Source organism: Ovis aries, chromosome 2 (assembly GCF_016772045.2).
Source record: "Ovis aries strain OAR_USU_Benz2616 breed Rambouillet chromosome 2, ARS-UI_Ramb_v3.0, whole genome shotgun sequence".
NCBI classification, from domain to species: domain Eukaryota; kingdom Metazoa; phylum Chordata; class Mammalia; order Artiodactyla; family Bovidae; genus Ovis; species Ovis aries.
Genome location: NC_056055.1, coordinates 214,630,567 through 214,653,261, shown reverse-complemented (window position 1 = coordinate 214,653,261; position 22,695 = coordinate 214,630,567). Strand labels below are relative to the sequence as shown.

Genomic DNA, 22,695 nt, shown 5'->3' with positions numbered 1-22,695 from the left:
TGTTCTTTAATGTTTTCACTTGCTGTCTTTCAAAAAGACGTGACTATCAGGAATATAAATTATTTATTTAAATGCTCATTATCCCCATCAGTAAGTCATTTAGGAGCTTTATTCTGTGTTTACCCTAAATGATACCAACATATTCAGATAAAAAATGAAAAAAATTCAGTAAATCATTCCTACAGTTCTAAGTTTCCAAAAAATGAGGATATAATGACTGAACTAGGGTTAATATTTATAGCAGAACTTAATGCAAGATCATAGGATTTTGAGTTGCTGTGAAAATCTGCTGTCTTCTATTATCTTGATTTGTCACACATATTCAACTTAGACTGGGCTAAGACTATAGTCCCTGTGCAAATTTCAAATGTTGTTTACTTAGTTGGAACTCAAGATCACCAAACATGTTTACATACTGGTCTTATTGGAGATCACAGACTATTAGCATTTATAGTAGATCCGTATGTTCTAAACCAAAATAAGTACAAAATTTGAAATGTTTGACTCCAAAAAAATCATTTCAGCCTTTTATTAATAGATCCATGCTTGTTTATTATTTTCTTATTCACAGTTTAGTCCCTGGAATAAAATGCATTTTTATTTTCATCAGTTTTATTTTGTACTTATAGACACAGTATTGGCATATGTGTAAAAGTTATCACATAATAACTCTGAGGGTTAGAGAGTAATTTTAATCTTCATTTTCCAGATGAGGAAACCAGAGCACAATGTAGTATGACCAATGTCACATATTTAGTAGGTGGGGCTTACTAGAAACTGGTATGAGGACCCCTTAGATTTTCTTTCTTTCTTTTTTTTTTTTTTTTTTTTATGTCTCCAGGGTAAAATAGCCCCTATAACCATTAGCTGTTCATTACTGAGCCTTCACAGCTGTTCTGGGCCCCACACCTTATCTTCAGTTCTGCTGTAGGAAAATGCTGTCCCTTTTCCTATGTTTTCCTACGTTCCTATACAGTATCAGAGTTGCTTAGACCTGATGGATAAATGCTTTTTAAAATTCTTTTTACTTTGTTTAAACACTCCCTAGACACACACACACACACACACACACACACACTCCATAGCACTCTTTCTCTCCCAGGGTATAAAGTCAATAGGTAGGCCCCAATTAGCTGAAAACTATACCCCCAAACTACCAGTGTCCACTGACTCTTCTGTTAAGTCCAGATCATCAGATGACTTTCTGGCTCATAGTGGGTCATTTCCAAGTACCTTCCTTTTATTCCTGCAGTTTAGCTTCTGTTACCTGCCCCAGATTCGTCACACACCTTATATCTCAGTAGCAGTATGACCCACTTAGAAATTAACATTAGATGCTCTTATATCTCTGTAGCAGGGTGACCCATTTAGGAATTAACTTGTATGCATATTGTTCATGTTCATTTGTTTGTCTTGTTTTGTTTATTCTCTGACTGGAAGGGAGCATACTTCCAATCTGTTCTTCAGATGGCATTGCATATTCGGAAGAATAGAAATTATTCAACATGGGAAGGTAAACAGAAATTTGTGTGTCTCAGATCTGGGTCCTTTTTGTTGCTAAAGAAGGTATTCAGGTATTCAGGTTCTTTTGAGTTTCTGAAGGCTAAGATTCTTTTTTTTTTTTTTAAACCACAAAAAACCTCTTATATTGGGATAAAGCCTATTGACAATATTGTGGTAGTTTCAGGTAGCGAAGGGACTCGGCGCTGAGATCTTGAGATTCTAAAAGGTTGTTCAAACTGTTTCCATAGAAAGAGGAAGAGGTGGACGAAACACAAAATTAGCAAGCCTCTGGGATGGTAACACAGACTTGGGATGAGAGATAATGGTTTCAGCTTCCATCAGAGTAGAGGTCTAAACCTATGCTGGATGAGTGCGGGGATTGAGACGAGAAAGGTTGTGTGTGGGACTAAAGGAACAGGGAACCTTGAGCTGCAGCTTTAGGAGCCGGGATGTGGGTGCATGTAGGTAAGCTTGGCTAAGAGAGGGTAGACATAAAAGGCAATAGTCTTCTCTTGAAGGACTAGGCTTGCCTCATCAGAGCTTTGTTTGGACTCAGAAGTGCAGCTCTGGGTGGAGAGTGGAGAACTAGCATCCAGTCCCTATCCCGTGAGGCAGCAAAGTGCAATGGCAGTGATGACAACTGCAGTCTGGGAAATGCCAGGGCACCTACCTTCCTCAAGTGGAAGTACTAGACTACTTTTTGCACTAGCTTAGTCCCACAGTACTTAAATGATACAAAAGTAGAGATAGGAACTTTTCAGTTGACCGCCTCTCAAACTGCTGGATGAAGTCTCCAGCTGGTACCAATTTATGTGAAACATAAAGACATATGGCACTGCTTGCCTCCTGACAGTATTAGACAGCTCTCCAAGGACCCACAGAAATAGTGGTGTTGGCAAACAGATATGGTGAAGATGTTGACTGTGGGCAGGGTGCATGTTCATTGTTTATGCCACACACCAGGTGTATCCAGCTCTTAACTTCAACTCATCCAGGATCCCCGAATAAATCCTCATGATACCCTGCAGTGGATAGAGTTATCTACATTTGTTTTGTTGCCTGTCTGTTAATGTGGAAATAATTATCAGAGAGATGACTAACTGAAGGAGAAGTTTGGATTGTCTAAATGGTTAGTGTAATAAGATCATTAATGCATCCCTCTCTATTATCAGGGGATGTCTGCCAAGATATTTAAAATAACTATGTATTCTCAGGGCACTCTCTTCCATCAATGGTATTGTAAAATTTGATATATTCTTACTCTTTAATGTTCATTTTTCTTTAGTCTAATCTTCTGATTTACTAGCACTGATATAACTCAGTATTTAAGAAATGACTCAGGTATTTAAGATTTTGAGAATTTCCTTGAACTTTGTAACTAAATTTGGGGCATAGTCTGGTAAGAGCAACATATTTAGATCTATGTATTAGGCGAAGTGAAATGTGGAAGACTCCTATGTTTTTTTGTACTTCACATTTCATTTTGGGCCTTTTCATTCTCCTACTAAAATCATTCCCTTGATCCTGTCAAATTTATTTTGAAGGCTCCTGTCTGCATGGTTGTATATATGATTCAGCAATTAACAGTGATATAAAAGTCAGGGAAAGGTGCTGATTTTTCAGGGAAGGTAATTGGTTTAATTTTAAATATTTTGAGATTGAGATTCTAGTGGAACAGCCAAGTGGAATTATCTACTAGGTGTCAGGACATGTTAAGGTAAGTACCTGTACGTTTTGAAGACATTCAAGTAGGACTTTGAACTGAAGACTGTAAAATATAAGACAGCTGAGGAAGAAAGTTAAAGAGAATAACCAAAAGCGAAGAGGCAGAGCATTTTCAGAGGTGTCTTGGAGGATAGGAGCATTGATTTCTTCTCCCTGTTGGCTTCTTCTCTAGCTCACTAGCCAAATTTCTGCAAGCACAGCAGCACCAGGAACATGAAACTTGACAACCTTCACATTAAACAATTACTGCTTCTGGGAAATCAGTGGAGCCACCTGTCATGGTTTCCTGCCCAGGAGGAGCAATAACCCGAGTCAGAGAACAATTCAGGAGCCTGTTTGAGTAACACTGTCACCTCGTTTTCAAACAATACTGGCTCCATATGACAAAATCCATGACCAAAAATGGTTTCCAATATATAAAGTCACCTTATCTCATCCAAACTACTAGAGTGGGTGCTACTGAAGATTGAGAAGAAAATAAAGAATAGGTCCTATGCAGCTTTTATGTTTTAAAACTATAACATGCTTTTGATAAAACTAAGCTAAAATTCAAAACCAAGTTATTAATTTACACACACAGATACACACAGCACACAGTTTATCAGCTCCTTTCTGGAGTAAATCTCACCAAAGGTCCTATCTGTTAAAGAGACAGGACTTCAAAGGATTCCCCTAGTGAGCAACTCCCTTCCTATGTCCTGGAAACTAAGAAGTTGCTAGTGTTGCAATTTTCCTCAGCAGATTTTTAAAGATTCACTCTTTGTGTCATCTTTTATGGTTGATAGAGCCATAGTTATTTTATTACCTACTTTAAAACCCTAGGGTCCATACCAAGCTTACTGCATCACCCACTGTTATAGACAGTCTTTGTATCCCTCTAAATTCATATGTTGAAATCCTAACCCCCAATGTGATGGTATTAGGAGGTGCACCCTTTGGGAGGTTATTAGGCCACGAGAGTGGAGTCCTCCTGAAAGGGATTAATGCCGTTATAAAGGAAACCCCAGAGAGCTCTTTTGATTTCCTCCTATGTGAGGACACAGTCTTCTATGAACTAGAAAGTGGGTCTTCAGCAGACACCGTCTCTGCTGGAAGCTCTATCTCATTCTTTCCAGCCTTTAGAACTCTAAGGAATAAGTTTGTTGTTTATGTTACCTGTCTACGGTAATTTGCTCTGGTAGTTGAAACTGACTAAGGCACCAACCTTATTATTAATATACAAGGCCTCTTATTGAAGGTTTTTGTTTTATTCTTAAGCATATCCTAAGTCCCAGGAATGAGTTAAGGAGATGCTCCTGATCTTCATGCATACTTGCCTAAGCTATAACTAAAGACTTTGTTTTCCTGGCTCCCTCTACACTGATAATCTCACTGTTTACATTCTTTCCCGCGAATCACATGTTCTGCATTATCTTGCATGTATCCAAGTCTTTTACTTGTCTTGTGTTTATCTTTGGTTCTCTCAGATTGTAACTTCTTTAAAAACTAATAGATTTAAGAATCTCACATTTTACAGTCTTTATAATTTCTAAGAATCAAGTGTAAGTAAAAGTACAGTGAAGGTTAGATTAAGATGAATCAAAATAAATTCATAAAACATAAGCTCAACTTATTTGCATTCAAATGATTATATTTTATTCCAGGAGTTGCCCTGAAATGTATTTTGATGCCTGAGTTTATTACTCAAACTATAAATTAGGAATAGTATAGGAATAATCATGATATGATTAGAAAGAGTCCACATACAGAATTACTAACACACTAGATACTCCCTGTTTGGGATGAGTGTGCAACAATGATGATTAAAAAAAAAACAACCCTCAAGTTTGCTGTGACTAACACTTATTTGACTTGTAGAAATAAAAATTACTATGAACTACTGAGGAACTAAAATTTTTTAAAAAGTAGTGAAGCATAAATTAATTTCTATAAATGAAATGTTTGATTTGCATATCTGCCAATTAGGAATTTTTGTAATCAATGACCTACCCATGCTTTCTTGTCCATTTGTAATTCAGGATTTCTTGACTCCTGCCAAATTGCTGTATATTACTCTAACTTAACCTATAAGTAGGCTTGAATTTAAGTCCAAAATTTCTTATATCTTAAGAGCAGTATAATTAAAAGCTAATTATTTTCAAACTTCTCCATTGAAGTTCAAGACCCGTTTCAAGATACTTCCACAGAATGAAACTGGCAAATTCATTAAATATATGTCTATCTCAACACTTTTAATCCATATGACTCTAAGACATGGAAAAAGGAGTACAGAAGGTTGTCCCATATTTAGTGTCAGTATCTAGGATAGATTTTTTATGATTTGTGATCAAAAACTTTGATGAAGGCAAACACTTACACTGCTAACTAAAGTGTGAACTTGCTTTGAGAATTTCATCAGAATGTATGTTCTTGGTAACCTTCCCATCATCTTAAAAATAGTCTCTGGTTTTCCTCATTCACTTCTGATGAGCCAAGAACAGAGCAAGTAGGGCTGAGAAGCTGTTTGTTTTCAACTCACAGGTTACTCCAGTGAGTAACGAAAGCCTGATATGATTCAGTAAAGCCTTTATTGCAGCTCTTTTATAGGAACATGAGTTTTTATGTTCACATGCCCTGAAATTTGACAGAGTATTGTCAGCCTATCAGTTTCAGATTTCTTAGTATGTGGGGGAGTTCTGTTGGGTAGAGGAGCCAGGTCACTGACTGTATAGGTAATACTCTCAAAGAGATGGAATGATAGTCAACTATTGCAGATGGAAAGATAAACTGCCAAGGATTTTAAAGGAATTTTTATATTCCATGGTATTTTAAGAACTATTATGTTATATTATAAAAAACACATATTCATGCTTCCTTGTGGGAGTTATTACCCATGTTTATAACAGGCCTTTTACATTTTAGGTTTTATAGGACTTGGGCTAACTCTATATCCAGATCAAGTAGATGGTAATGTTTACTCTGTGAGTTTAAAAGACATAGAGGATGATTTCTCCAGTTTGGGTGACTAAATGACTGTCTCTTTCATTTATTTTCTTGAGTAAGTGTTCTAGAATTCATCTCTAACTTTTTCTTCTCCTTCATTTTCCACTCTTTTCCCCCTCAGCAAACTTTCTGCCATCCATCCACATTACCAATATCCCTGTTCTGTACCTGCCCTTATCATATTATGCCAGGTCCAATCCTGGTTTGGGAGGATCCCTTGGAGAGAGGAATGGCCACTCACTGTAGTATTCTTGCCTGGAGAATTCCGTGGAGCCTGGTGAGCCACAGTCTATAGGGTCACAAAGAGTTGGACATGATTGAGCAACTAATATATCATTTCATACACAAACTTTTTATATGTTTTTTCTTTTATAGTGTCTTCCATATAACTTTCCTTCTTAATAACATGATATCAGAGTCTCAAGCATAAGACTTTAAGGGACAGCATCTAACCCAAGACTACAACAATGACTTGCATCATCTACCCATGTGCCCTCTCCTGGTCTATATCTTACCTTCTCCCTAGGGCAAGACCTGTCTTGAACGTTGTATTATTTCCTTTTTCTTTTATTCTTTTCAGTTTTATTAGATACAGTGTTTTAACCAGTCTTTCTGCTGCTAGAGCTAATTATAACTTTTCCCTAATTCTTAACTGTCTATGTGATAAATTTAAACTTATTTGCATATAAGATTATTCACAGTATTGTTCCTCTTACCACCTAGTCTCAAATTCTGTCACACTTTCTGACCACAGCAAGCATTCTCTGTACTTTCATAACTCAACATAATGATTTTCAGCTGTGACCACATTATTGCATGTATGTGGTTGTTAATTGGTATTCCATTGTGTGAAGATACTGTATTTTGTTTATTCATGAGTCTGTTGGTAGATTTTGTATTGATTTCAACTTTTGGCAATTGTGAATAAAGCGTCTGTGAATATTCATATTAAAGTTTGTTGTAGATGTTGTTGTTATTTTAGTTGCTAAGTTGTGTCTGATTCTTCTGTAACCCAGTGGGCTATAGCCTGCCAGGCTACTTCCATCAGTGAGATTTCACAGGCAGAAATAGTGGAGTGGGTTGCCATTTCCTCCTCCAGGGGATCTTCTCGACCTAGGGATTGAACCCATGTCTCCTGCCTTGCAGGCAGATTCTTTACCATTGAGCCACCACAGAAGCCGCCTTTTGCACATATATGCATTTATTTCACTTGGATGAATAAGTAGGAGCCATATGGCTAGGAGGTCTTATGGGAAGTTTAACTTAAATGGTTTTAGCATTGTATATTCCCATCTACAGTACTGAGAGTTCCAGTTGCTCCATATCCTTGACAACACTTGATATTATCAGTCTCTTAAAATTAACTATTTTAGTGGTTTTGTAGTGATATCTCATTGTGGTTTTATTTTTCTTCTATATATAATGATGTTGAATATCTTTCTGCTGATTGGCTATTTTGCTGAAAGTTTTACTTTCATTTCAAAGGATTCATTAACAAAAGAAACCACTCATTACTCATAAACATACAATTTCAATATTTATTAAAAGATTATTTACCTTAATTTCAATAGGCAATCTTTAAAAGAAAAGTGAAATAGAAAGAATAAAGAAGAGTAACAGCACATACATCACCAAATGGGCTGACGAACATCTAGACTTGAACAGCATGCTGGGAAGTCCCTCATTAACCGCTGTCTGGAGTCCCAGTTGAGAAAGGGTCCTGGGCAGTGTGCCCACTCCATGGATGAGACTTCAAATTGTAGTTTCAGAAGTTCCTGCTTATAATTCCAGGTTGCAAACTGATATCATTATCACTTTTGTGTGCAAAAATGCAGCTCTGATTTTACTTTAACATTTTACAATATTGTTTGCTTAACCTTGCGAGTCACAGGAGTCTGTTAAATCCTGAGTGGCTGGCCAGACCTCCAGGGGCTCAAGAATTCCAAGACCACTCCCTTTTTATCTAAAGCGCCACCTGACCAGCTGTGCCTGCGGGCAAGCATTGATCCAGGCAGTGTCCACACAAGGTCAGACACCTGCTTTCTTGCTTCTGAAGCCTGAATAAGAATTCCTCCATTTTAATTTCCCTAACAGTCAGCCTCAGGATTGCTTAGGCTGAAGAGCATAGGGATGAGGCAAAGTAACATAAGCCGCCTTCTTAATTCTATAAGTCACATAACAATTCTAGATATCAACAGAAACAAAGTGATCAAGTAAACAAATAAAGGGCAAAAACAATGCAGAAAACAACTTTTGAGCAGTAGGGGACTTAGTATAGAGAAAGTCCCAACATGAATGCTTTTGTACATTAACTGCCATATCCATTAACTTTCGACGTTAACTTTCCATTAACTTTAGTAACAACAGAAATGTTTTATCAAGGTATGATTACACTTATCTATGAAACTCTGATTCCTCGCAAAATCTTAGGTATAAATGACCAACATGTGTTAGGCATCCAGGAAAAAAAAAGGAGTTCCTAACTGATACATAGAAGTTGTGTTTACATCATAGAATACAAACTAATTGAGGGACTATATTAAAAAAAAAACACACATTAAAGAATTTAGGGAGGATAGTACATTCACAATAGTTGGTGGAGTTCTCCAATAAGCAGGGTTCCTCAAATCTGAGAAACTGGTTTACAGAGCAGTCCCTCTGTCGTCTTGGCACAGTGTTTCAGTAAGTAGGTGTGACTATTAAAGTAGCACATGAAATTTGCACGTAATACTTGTGTTCCAGGCTTAAGTTATATCCTTACCAGTGCTCTGTAATCTAGCAGACATAAATTTGTCCATAGAAAGTCAAAGTTAAGAAAGGATGGGCCTTGTTTGCTGGGCAGGTGAAGTTAACCTAAGTTCAAGTCCAGCTCATGTTTTTTCAGCTGAAATTTTCCCAGTAGCTTTCTTCGTATTTTTCTTTTTATTGTAGTATATCCTTGAAGGTTGAGTCATGAATGACAATCCACATTACAGTCAGACTTCCAAGAATGATCTATTCATGAAAATAATAGTGAGTCAATGGCACATATTTCCATGTTTCCTGTCCAAGGATCCTCACTAATACACTAATTATCCTTCACATCAGCAGATAAGGGAGGACCTTTAGGCTACTTCACCCAGATTCCAGCTCCAATTGCATGTATTTCATTTGTGGATCCAAACCCTCCATCAACTCTAACTGTTAATAAGGTGGGAGGTTCTCCTTTTTGTACTTCGCCAATAACACACAGAAGAATCAGCAGTTGGGCAATTCGATTGTGTTTATTAATAAATAGATCATTCTTTCCTTCATTTTGTAAAATTACTCAAGATTTCTCCTTGGTAGTCTGTGTCCCCATGGACACAGATCCCTTTCAATACTAAACTAGAATATTCTTTAATTAATCCAAAGTGTCTAGGAGGCATTGTAATTCCAACACTTGAAATAGCACGTATCAATCTTTTAGTAAGTCTGAAAGCATTCGTTGCTCAGTTGTATCCCACTCTTTGCAATCCCATGAACTGTAGCTCACCAGTCTTCTCTGTCCATGAGATTTCCCAGGCAAGAATATTGGAGTGGGTAGCCATTCCCTTTTCCAGGGGATCTTCCCAACCCAGGGATTGAACCTGGATCTCCTACACTGCAGGCAGATTCTTTACAATCTGAGCCACCAGGGAGGCCCTTAGTAAGTCTATGGTATATAAGCAATATAAATCCAGTCCACAGCCTCAGGAGTAGCATGGGAAGGAGCTAATGCTCCTGGGCTAATTTCCCAATACCCGGTTGTATAGGATGGAAGTCTGTTTTATGAATCTGTAAATTTGGAATAGTCATTTTCATCAAAGGAGTTCCTAATTCTCCTATAGGTTTATTGTTTAAAATATTGAGAGCAGTATTCAAGTTAGTCCTCTGATTTTTATAAGAGCCCTCTCCAAGTTTAATTAATTGCTATTTAAACAAACCATTCATTCTTTCAGTCAAGCCAGCAGCTTGAGAATATAAGGAGTATGAAAAGTCCATTGTATATTATGTTACTGGGCAAACTCTTATATTAATTTACCTTTAAAATATTGTCACTCTGAATTTGAAGTAAAACACTGTAATATAAATTCATTATCTCCAGTTGTTTTAAAAGTATTAGTCTGATTGACTTTTCTGAAGGGAATGGTCTCTAAATATCCAGAATAGATATTCACAGCAGTACACACATATTGGAATCCTTTATCGAGAATTAATGGACCAATATAATCAATCTGCCATATTTGCCCAGGCAGCTTGCCATGTGCCAGTTGTCCTTTGACTAATTGTGGCAAGCTTCTGTGCTTAATATGTTGACAAATTTTACCTTGTAAACTAACAGATTTAATGAGATCCATAGTTAAGGAAGGGCTTCCCAGGTGGCTCAGTGGTAAAGAATCTGCCTGCCAAGCAGACCTGGGTTCGATCCCTGGGTTGTGAAGATCCCCTGGAGAAGGGACTGGCTACCCACTCCAGTATTCTGGCCTAGAGAATTCCATGGACAGTCCATGAGGTCGCAAAGAGTTGGGCGTGACTGAGTGACTTTCACTTTCATAGTTAAGGAAATACCTCAATCCGGAGCCCTCCTGTGTGTTACTTTTTCCCCAGATGGCCACATTTTTGGTATCTCCACAAAGTCAAACCTTTTAAGTCACTGGAGTCTCAGTAAACTTCTGCTTGGATTCAAGTTTTTTTCATGTGTAATAGTTATATCATCCATTCCATAGAATTTGAAACTCTGTGAGCATCTACATGAAACACCAAAACATTAGTAATTTGAACAGTTTCCCAAATGTCAGATCATAATTCCTTTCCCCATAGCTCTTTGGAGTGAATTTGCCAATTACTCTTTACCCATAGGGGAAGTCAAGTAGACAATCCATTGGCTACCGACCAAGAATCTGTGTGTATATGGCATTCCGTTGAGTTCTCTTGTTTTAGCATCTGATAAACAGCACATAACTCACAAAGTGGCTATGTTTACCTTCCCCAGTAGTTGTCAGCAATTTTGTAGTTACTGGTTTGTATGCCACCACTTTCCAAAAATGAGTGAATCCTGGATATTCAGCTGACAAACTGAAAGAAAGTGAAATTCAGTTGCGCAGTCGTGTCCAACTCTTAAGGACCCCATGGACTGTGGCCTGCCCGGTTCCTCTGTCCATGGAATTCTCCAGGCAAGAGTACTGGAGTGGGTTGCCATTTCCTTCTCCAGGGGATCTTCCCGACCAAGGGATTGAACGCAGGGCTCCTGCTTTGCAGGCAGATTCTTTACTAACTGAGCCACTAGGGGAGTCCGAATTGGATCCATCAGTAAACCATGCATGCTGTTTTCCTTGTGCAGTTAAAGAGTCAAAAGACTTTCCCCATATTACAGGGGATTCAGTTATCTCAGGCCTAATTGTAGCCTCTTGCTTGAGGCCATTAATTGGAATTTCAGAAGTCTTTTCATATAAGACAGTGACCCCATGTGGCCCAGATTTGGCTCGGTCCTGAATATACCTTTTCCATTTTATAATACTGGACTCCTGGGCTTACCCATCCTTTGGGTTTGGGGGCAAACTTTGTATCCATTGCATGATTGGCACTTGAGGTCTTAATATTTTAGTATGATCTACAGTCAATTGTTCCTTATCTATCAAAGCCCAATAACAAGCCAATAACTGTTTTTCAAAGGTAGTGTGATTTCTGCAGACCTCTGGAAATTTCCTACACCAGAAGCCCAAAGGCACTCTTTTGCCTTGCTGTTTTTGCCATAAGCTCCAATTAGCATCACTTAGCCAAAGGAACGAGGAGGGCATGGCGACCCACTCCAGTATTCTTGCCTAGAGAATCCCTTTGGACAGAGGAGCCTGGCTGGCTATAGTCCATGGGGTCACAAATAGCCAGACAACACAGCACAGCACAGCCAAGGTAACAATAAAAGATTTCAAGGGCAAATACAGACAAGATTACTGAAGAGATAAAGAAACTTAAAATCTGTTATCACCAGCAGTTCGACTTCCCAGGGAAACTTGTACCATGGATAAAACTTTTTTCTTGGAGTCCGATTTCCACAAACCTTTCTTATCACTTGCTGTATCCATAATTTTATTTTCCCATTCAGAAAGAGACACCTGTAAATCAGGCCTACTTCCTTTTCCCTTAGCAAAATGCAGTTCCATCCCTCATGCTTTCTTTACTAAAAACACACATCCTACTTTCCTTAAATGATCATGAACTGTCCTTTATATTAGCATTCTGTCGATTGGTGGACATAAATGCCAGTGATAATTTCTAAAAATATTTACTTTCTTACAGACAACATCTCAGAATGATACCAAATATATTCATTAATAGTTCTAACCCTTTTGTTTCTCTGTAAAAGGAAGCCAGTGTTTAGTAGACATTCCTAAAGCATAATTATTCTTACTAGAGTTTATCTAAAAGCTCTTATCTCATTTAAATTTTCTTTCCTTAAAATTTCTTCACATCAAGTTAGTTTGTAAAGTAGACTCAATATATGCCCCGAATATGGAATATGCTATTGCCGGAAAACAAATAGTCCTATATATTTTTGAGCCTCCTTTTTTCATCTGGGGAGTTTTAAATTCCATTATCTTTTGTTTTGTTGTTTAGTCACTAAGCTGTGTCTGACTTTTTTGCAACCACGTGGACTATATAGACCCTGAGGCTCCTCTGTCCATGGGATTTCCCAGGTGAGAATACCAGAGTGGGTTGCCATTTCCTTCTCTAGGGGATCTTCCTGACCTTGGGATCTAACCTGAGTTTCCTGCATTGGCAGATGGACTCTTTACCACTGAGCCACCAGGAAAGCCCAAGAAAAGAAAAGTGTCCTGGATGGGGAGTTAGCCCCAGTCCTGAGTCCTCTGAAGCTCAGAACCCAGGAGCAAGGTGCTGAGTTCAACACGTGCTCAGTTGTGTTCAACTGTCCATGGGATTTTCCCAGCAAGAATATTGGAGTGGGTTGCCATTTCCTCCTCCAGGGTGTCTTCCTGACCCATAAAGCGAACCTGCATCTCTTATGCTTCCTACATTAGCAGGTAGATTCTTTACCATTGTGCTACCTGTGAAGCCCCAGTTGTTTAACCTTAGGTAAAATCTGTGTTCCCATTGTCTTCCCAAAATTTACAGTCTGGGCAGGTCCATGAAATTTGAAGGGATTTATCTCTCATCCCCAGCATCCCAGTCTGCCTCTACTTTAGCTGTTGCCAGATGAGCTTTCTTTTTGTTAGCCTTGCCATAACACTTCCCATATTTAGCCTGTGCAATCTTTACCGCTGCTTTTTGGGCTACCGACTGAGAAGTGGAGACCTGGTCACTGGTCAGCTAAAATGTAATTCTGACATTGTAACATGGACAATAGTCCTTACAGATTGCATGATACTTTCTCCAATTTTAATTTCTCTTAAACAATTTTAATTTGTTTTCATACATCTTACAGTAGGCAGAGACGAGGGTCCAGCCTCTCTGACCCAGCATGGTATATTCTGGTCCTTTCTCATTTGGCATGAGCCACAAACGTTCAGTAATTTCAAAAGATTTGGCCTGATTTAATTTAGGGTCCTAATTCTCACACCATCAGTGAGTATGCCCCATTCAGTAGCTAATGAGCAGTAAGGCAAATCTTCCCATCTGGGAATAAAAACTTGATTAGTCTTAACTTCTTTCTTTTTATTTTAAAGAGTGGCATTTTGTTTCACAAATCCTGCTCACAGCACCATCTTATATTTTGCCAAAAGTTTTACTTTTGTTTCAGTTTTGAAGGATTTTTTAACAAAAGGAACCACTCATTACACACAAATATGCAGTTTTAATATTTAGTAGAAGGTTATTTAACTTAATTTCACTATATAATCATTAAAAAAATAAAAGAGAGAGAGAAATAGAAGCAATAGAGAAGAGTAACAGCACACACATCACCAAATTGGGCAAAGCATCGTGCGTGAGTACTCAGTTGCTTGATCGCATCTGACTCTTTGTGACCCCATGGACTGTAACCCTCCAGGTTCCTCTGCCCATGGGATTTTCCAGGCAAGAGTATCAGATTGGGTTGCCATTTCCTCCTCCAGGGGATCTTCCTAACTGGGGAACTGAACCTGCATCTCTTGCGTCTCCTGCATTGGCAGTTGGATCTTTACCATTGAACCACTTGAGAAGCCAGTATCCCGACCTAAGCAGCATGCTGTGAAGTCCTGAGTAACAGCAGTCCGGAGTCCCAGTTGGGAAAGTTGTATCCATTCTACAGGTGGGATTTCAAATTGCAGTTTCAGAGATTCCCGCTTACAACCCCAGGCCACAAACAGATCAATTTGCACACAAAATTGCAGCTCTGGTTTACTTTAACCTTTTTACAATATTGTTTATTTTGTGAGTCACAGAATTTCCTTAAACCCAAGCAGTTGGCCAGACCTCTAGGGGCTCAAGAATTTCAAGACCCACTCCCTTTCTTATCTAAAGAACCACCTGACGAGCTATGCTTGTGGGCAGACGTAGAGCCAGCCAGTTTCCAGGCAAGGTCAGAGGCCTGCTCTCCTTTTGAAGCCTGAACAAGACTTCTTCCATTTTAATTTCCCTGACATTGACAAGTCATAATGGCAATTCATATTATTTTGTGTGAAATGACTATAAATCTTTTTTTCTTTTGAGAACCATTTCTTTTGACCATAAATCTTTTGCTCATTCATTTTTTAAAAATTACTGAGTTGTAAAAGCTCTTCACATAGTCTGATTACAAGTCCTTTATTAGATAATGAAGTCTAGCAATCTGTGGCTTTACTTTTTGTTTTCTTTTATAATTCATGGTTTGTGTGTGTGCATAAAAATCTTTACCTAAACTAAGCTTACTAAGATTTTCTCATATATTTCTTCTATAAGTTTTGTAGCTTAGCCTTCACAGTTAGATCTAAAATCCATTTCCTTTTTGTCTATGAGATAAGGTCAAAGTCGTTTTTCATACAGACATTTGTTTGTTCCCATTCAGACAAGGCTAGTTTTGGCAACTTTGTTTAAAATCAGGTGACCTTATATCCATGGCTCTGTTTCTAGATCTCTTATCCCATCAGTTCAGTTCAGTTCAGTTCAGTTCAGTCGCTCAGTTGTGTCTGACCCTTTGCGACCCCATGAATCGCAGCACACCAGGCCTCCCTGTCCATCACCAACTCCTGGAGTTCACTCAAACTCATGTCCATTGAGTCAGTGATGCCATCCAGCCATCTCATCCTCTGTCGTCCCCTTCTCCTCCTGCCCCCAACCCCTCACAGTCCAACTCTCACATCCATACATGACCACTGGAAAAACCATAGCGTTGACAAGATGGGCCTTTGTTGGCAAAGTAATATCTCTGCTTTTTAATATGCTACTAGGTTGGTCATAACTTTCCTTCCAAGGAGTAAGCGTCTTTTAATTTCATGGCTGCAATCACTATCTGCAGTGAGTTTGCAGCCCCCAAAATAAAGTCTGACCCTGTTTCCACTGCTTCCCCCTCCATTACCTATGTCTAATTTTTACTACTACCACATTGTCTTGATTAACTAATTTTAAAGTCAGGAAACCAGATGGCATAGTTCTTTCAACTTTATTCTTATTAAAAACTGCTTTGGCATTTCTAGGTCATTTGCGTTTCATATAACTTTCAGAATCAACTTGGTAGTTTTGACAAAAACTTTTGGAAATTTTCATGAGAATAGTATTACATCTCTAGATCAATTTGGAGCAAGGAAGCACAATGGTAAAGAGTCTGCCTGCCAATGCAGGAGACACAAGAAATGCCGGTTCGATCCCTGGGTTGCGAGGATCTCCTGGAGTAGGAAATGGCAACCGGCTCAAGTATTCTTGCCTGGAAAATTCCATGGGCAGAGGAGTCTGACAGGTTAAAATTCATGGGGTCGCAAAGAGTCTGACAAGACTAAGCAACTGAGCACACATACATACGCTCTTCTAAAATGTAAATCCGTCTGTAAAAGTTAACAACAAACTGCGAGTATTATAGCGCCTGTAAGAATGAGTGAAATTTAGCAGTAAAAGCAGAAAAAAGTCTAGCACGAATTCCATCCCCTTCCATATTTTCTTTATTTTGCTTCGATGTTACCTCAATTTAACCTTAAATCCTCCAAGAGAATAACAAAAACAGAAAAACTAATCTATACCCAAGATCCCAGCTTATAATGAAATATATTTTACAATCGTTCCCCCCTTATTCTAAAGAAAAACCACACAGGATATCTTTTTACACAAAATGTCTTTGCTTATTTTAAAAGCTACCTTTTCAGTGTGCAAACAGCCCAGCATTTAGAACTACAGGTTATGAGGTATCGGGGAAGTACCTTCCACTTGGAACCTCATCCTTTCTGCATACTCAAGCACCTACTAGTAAGCAGACAAAGGAAGTGTTTTCTTGATTTAGACAGTAGCACATCTGAAGAGTTGAAACCACTTTCAAAACGACTGCTCTTGGAAGGGTATTTTGCCCCAAAGAAGTTTTCAGAAAGCCTCAGAGGCAAATGCACAGAATTCTAGCTGCTAGAAAATTTTCTTTGACCTTTTAGAGAGCTCATATTTTCCTTTATCTGCTTTTGCTTGTTAATCATCTGCTTATTTCTGTTACTTTTTTTGATGTTTGATATATTCACCTGCCAATGTTTTTATTTAGAACAAAAATTTGTAACACTTTTTAACGTATATTAAGAGTAAATAAGGACGACTCAACACCCTTATTAACAGAACAATCGAAAATAGATTTTGTCATGGAATTGAGATAGTTGCTGAATGAAGAGGTTTTTACCCTACTCGCTGAAAATATAAGCTTTTAGATGCTCTACCCAGACACGTGGGATTTTAGATTTACTCGTTTTACATTGTACTTTCAGAAATATTCTTTTTGTCTTATCAAGGGTATTTGGTACTTACTGCCAAAATCAAGGAGATGTTACTTGTAAAGTTTACAATTCTCATTAGAAGATAGGAGTTATACAGACATTGTCTCTCAGCATTGGTTTATATCCCTTTTAATTCAACTTTTGCTTTCAGTAATTGTTGTCATAATATTTTCTGCTTCAACTATAGCAGTTATAATTCGTTTCAAGAAAATATTTTCTAGATGCTAAAAGGTAAATTTATTTAAATGCTAAAGAAAACTTTAGTTTTGTACATTTGCTTGCTTTCTGCAATTATCATTCATGAAATTTAAGAAAACCTAAGTGAGAATCTGAAATCATTTTCCTCCCCAGTCAGCACCAAAGTTTGTTAACTTAACCTGAGCTCAGATGAACAGTTGTATCTTCGTCACAACTTTTAGTGTCTCACAAATTCACACACACACACATATATAAACACACACACATATAAACGAAAACAGAGAGAAAGACCTTGCTGTCTTATGTTTTCAGGTGTTTTTTTAATTAAATTAATTTTTAAAAGTTTTACTGCGATAAAATTGACTTGCAGCACTATATAAATTTAAGGTATTCAGCATAATGATTTGACATGTATATTGTGAAATGATGACCACAATAAATTTGGTTAACAGTCATCATCTCCTATAGATACAAAATAAGAAAAAGAAATATCTGTTTCCTTGTGGTGAGAACTCTTGGGATCTACTCTGTTAACAACTTTCAGATATAGCCTGTGGCCATGTTAACTATAGTCATCATGTGGTATATTATATCCTTAGTGCTTATTTATCTGATAACTGGAAGTCTGTACGGTTCTGGGTATTCTATTGAAGATCACTTTTTACTTTTGGAGATGCTAAATTGTGCACATTCGTTAATATACCTACACCAGAATCACCCAGTGTCCAATACATGTCTATTTCTGGTACTAGCTTGGGAGGACAGGTGATGAAAGATGTGCAGCCACAGCTGATGCTCTGTCTGTGACCCACGTTCCCACAGTGCTTGTCCCCCTGGCCACCATCACTGGTCTCTGTAGCCTGACAGCCTCTAGAGCTGGTCAGACCATGGTTACCATTTCACATGCACTCCAGGGAAGGAAGAAAACTCTCAGGGTTGATTGATTTCCATGTGCCAGGTGCTCTTGGAGTTACGTCTCACGCATGAGTCAGGGTTTCTCAATGGTAATTATTCCCCTGCCCATACACAGATAGTTTTAGAAAGAGTGACCCCATTATTTCTTATCTAGACTGAAACAGTTTTGTGAGTAGAAGAAATGCTGTTAATAATTATACCAGGACAACAGAAATAAACTGTCCAAGCAGCTGAATAGTGTGGTTCCTTTTTACTTTTAAGGAATATATATTTATCTTTATGATACTTACTATTAATGATACTTTAGCCATTTGATGTCAAGAGCCAATTCATTGGAAAAGACCAATACTGGGAAAGGCTGAAGGCAAAAGGAGAAGAGGGCAGCAGAGGATGAGGTGGTTAGATAACATCACCAACTCAATGGACATGAATTTGTGCAGACTCTGGGAGATAGTGGAGGACAGAGGGCCTGGCGTGTTACAGTCCATGGGGTGGGGAGGCGGGGAGGTTACAAAGAGTCAGACATGACTTAGTGACTGAACAACAATTAATAATAAGTGATAATTCATGATAATACAAAGTTTTCTTTTTAAATACATATATTTAATGGAAAATAACGGTGAAATAATACTATTGATGTTAGATTCAAAGTTTTGAAATGTTATAAGAAAGATGGAGATTTGGGGAATGCTTCATTAATGTATTTAATCACCACAATAAACCTGTGAGATATATTAGTGATTTTTTTAAAATTTATAAGGTAATTGAGGCTGGGGAAGTCAAGAAGTTTGCCCAAGCTTATATGGGTATTAAGTAGGTGAATTGGTACTTAAATATGACTAACAAATCCATGTTTTTTGTTTTTTTTTTTTTCTCAATAGAAGCTCTGGTTTTTATTTTCGCCAATGTCTAAGACTGTCCCTTTTCCTTTCAAGTTGAGAGAATGTGGGAAATTTTCAAGTCTGGTTTAAGGTGGATTCTTATGTAGTTTAATGTCCTTTTGATGACGATGGCTGGGATTTGTATGGGTCTCAGATATCTAGGTGGCACTAGTGGGACAGAACCTATCTGCCAATGCAGGAGACCTAAGAGATGTGGGTTCGATCCTTGGGTTGGGAAGATCTCCTGGAGGAGGGCAAGGCAATCCACTCCAGTATTCTTGCCTGGAGAAACCCATGGACAGAGGATCCTGGGGGGACTATAATCCATAGGGTTGCAAAGAGTCGGACACGACTGAAACAATTTAGCATGCATGCACATATATCTCTTAGACTCCACAGACTCACCCAAACCCTCTCCCATCACCTCAGCCTCTTCAATCTCTGGTAAAGCATCTCCAGGTAAAGATGCTTTTTTCTCTGAGAGGTCTCTTTTGGACCTTGAATCATTTGCTTAATCCTTTTCTTATCCCAAAGACCTGCTGCCTGATGGACTTTCTGATCTATATATTTTAATAAAAACTTTAGCACTGTCTGATGCTTGAGTCCTATTTAATCATTTGAAAACAACTTCACCTTTATTGCACTTCATTCTAACCCAATACTCTTCTTTCTTTCTAACCAAATATACTCCAGTTCACTCAAAAAACATTTTGAATGCTTCCATACCCCAGCCTTCTTCTAAAACTTATGAAACATTGCACAGCCAAAATGATACAAAAAGCCAGTGAAAAAGATATTTGAACACAAAACCCACAACTAGGTATATATATATTTTCTACATATGTTAATTTTTATTCATATATTAAATATTAGTAAAGTTTGATTTCCTTTCTTAGACAAAACACGTAAAAATCTATGTTCTGATTTTTTCTTTCCCCCTCGTTAAAATGACTTTGCACATCCTTTGGCTAGGTGCATCCATGTAGAGACCACTTTTAAGTGACTATAGAAACCTAGTAGCCTCAATGGCTGATCCCATCTTTTCCTGAAGTGCGTATGTTTGCTTTACACCCATCTCTCCACCGCTACCTAGCCTTTCTTGCTTCAAAACTGAAACTGCCTTTTGGGTTCTCACTAGGCCTACCTAAGAAACTTGCTCTGGGAATCAGTTCAGAAATGGTCAAATGGTTCTGAGCTCCTAAAATAAGAAAACTTTTTCCAGCTCAGGTTACTGGTTGGTTACTTGGCTTATCAGATCATTGAGTGATTTTTTTCAGGGAAGGGAATTCATTTCTCAGTTACTTTTCCCAGTTGTTCTCTACCCAATAGAGTAGTTACCACGAGTCCAATTTTTTCATTTTATAAAAAATAACCTTAATATGCAGTGAATATTAAAAAATAGTGAAAAGGAATATCATTCTTATACACCAAGGGTGTTTCAAACTGAAAGGAGAAATGGATACACAAAACAAACGAGAACTACCTTGTTCCCTGGCAGTCATCACTAGTGATTCCACAATACGTGTGTTCCTCGTTTCTCAGGCGCAAGCTGCTGTGTGAATAATCTTGTGGGCTACACAGAGGACTCAGGCCGATCTCCTGTCTTGTGAATGAACTCTTTTATCCTAGGCTGGTCAGTAGAGTTCAGCCTGCTCTCTCATAATAGCAAGAGTTCTGACTTGCAGATGTTCCGTTGGCTATTCTTTTTGCTCATTCTGAGACTCTCAAGAGGCGATAACTGCTTTTATTTATTTATTTCAAATTCATGGTCTATAAATACACCTGGTAACATGACTCACCAACCACTAGCTATCCCACACAAAGAGACAGAATTGTTTGGGGCCACAAAAATCTGGTTTTGAGGGGGTGCTGTCTGGTTTCACAGCCTCAGCTCCATTCTCTTTTCACAAGATTCTTTCAAGGACGCCTCTGAGCGGCTTTGCACAATGCAGTGGGGGGCACGGTTTTGTGCAGAACTTAGGGCAAAGGGAAAAAAAGCAAAAGAAAAAGAAAACTTCCCTATAGTAAATTGGCAGAAAAACGTTTCTAAAGGTTACACACCACCCACACATTCCTTTCAGATGATCAAAGACTTACAAGAGGTCATGGAAGGAGAAAAGAAGGGGGGCGGGTGGAGCCTGGAAGAATTTTTTTTTTTTTTAAGTGCTCTGTATTGCAAGTCTTGCTGAATAAGGGACAAATTAGGACTCTTGTTACTCTTTTGGAAGATTTCTAGACCAAAGGGAGCAAACATTAAATTGAGTTGGTGAACTGATATCTTGAACATGAACAAGTATGGCTATCTCTTCTCTGTGTCTCATTACAAATTCAGCACCATTTTTGTCCATTAAATCATTTAAGTATCTGTTTCTTTCTTTCTTTCTTTCTTTCTTTTTTTTTAGGTTTAATTTTCATTGTCCTCTTTGCTTCCTGGTTTCAACAAAATACACTCAAGTTTTTATCTTGGTATTTCTGGCCTATCCCAAAGCAGGAAGTATTTAACATTTACAACAAATCTGTCTGGACATGATTTCTTGATCCATGGGTAGTTTCTAAAATCATATTTAGTCTTTAGATTTTTTTTTCCATCAGTTAAAGTGAAATTCTCCCTTATTTATGTTTTCAGAGGAATAAATACCTTGATTAGACATTTACTCATAATGTAAATTTTACTTTCTGACCTCACCTTAGACATTGAAGTCTAGTCAAGGGAAGAAACTGTCTTGAGCATCTTTGCATTCTTACCTCCTAGCAAACTGCCTGACAGGTAATGAATACTCAATAAATATTTGTTGAAAGAATTAATAGATTTTTATTTTTTAGACTTGCAAAGCCTGAGGCATACATCTGTGGTTTTTTTCTTGACACCCTCTTCCAGGTGCACGTGGCTAGAAGCCAGAATTTTCGTTGCTGTTGTTTAATCCTTCTTTGCCACTTGGTGCCCTGCCTTGCTTCCCAGTTTCCCTGTTGCCTTGGTCCATACACAAATAGAAGACTTCTCTCATAATGTAGAAAAGATATGAGAAAACCCCTCGAAGGTACTTCAGTTTTGCTACTAAAGGAAATTTTATATCAGGTTTGTACTTGTTTCTAATGAATTCTCCTTGATTGCATAATCCGTATGGTAACTTGCTCATCCCTAGAATTGTATGAGGGTTATGCCAAGCAGGTAACTCTCTACTTTTGCTTTCCAGTATCGGGGTCTGCTCTGCCCTCCCTGTTGACCTCTAGTGTTTGAGGTCCCTGAATGCAAGTAATTTATTTGATATTAACTCAGTGCCCTTTCTTGACCTCTGGCTTCCAGGTGTACCTGGAAGGTACAGGATTTTTGCACAAGATTTTTCCACCGGATTTTTACTTGTGCCTACTTCTGGCCTACAGTTTTCAGGCTTCCCTGGTGGCTCAGACAGTAAAGAATCTGCCTGCCAATGGAGGAGACCCAGGTTCTATCCCTGGGTCGGAAAGATCCCCTGGAGGAGGAAATGGCCACCCCCTCCAATTTTCTTGCCTGGAAAATCCCATACACAGAAAAGAGTTTAGAATATACTTAAAAAAAAATTAACTGATTAATTTTAATTGGAGGCTAATTGCTTTACAATAAAGGACAGAAATGGTAG

The 22,695-nt window shown here is 38.2% G+C and overlaps 1 long non-coding RNA gene across 1 annotated transcript; it reads right to left on the bottom strand.

Moving 5' to 3' along the window:
- Positions 1-7,734: 7,734 nt before the first annotated feature.
- LOC121818746 (uncharacterized) lies at positions 7,735-20,805 on the bottom strand. The gene is made up of 2 exons (XR_006058831.2): positions 20,562-20,805; positions 7,735-9,204 (listed from the first exon to the last, which is right to left on the bottom strand). It is a non-coding gene; the product is annotated as an uncharacterized LOC121818746 (long non-coding RNA).
- Positions 20,806-22,695: the final 1,890 nt, after the last annotated feature.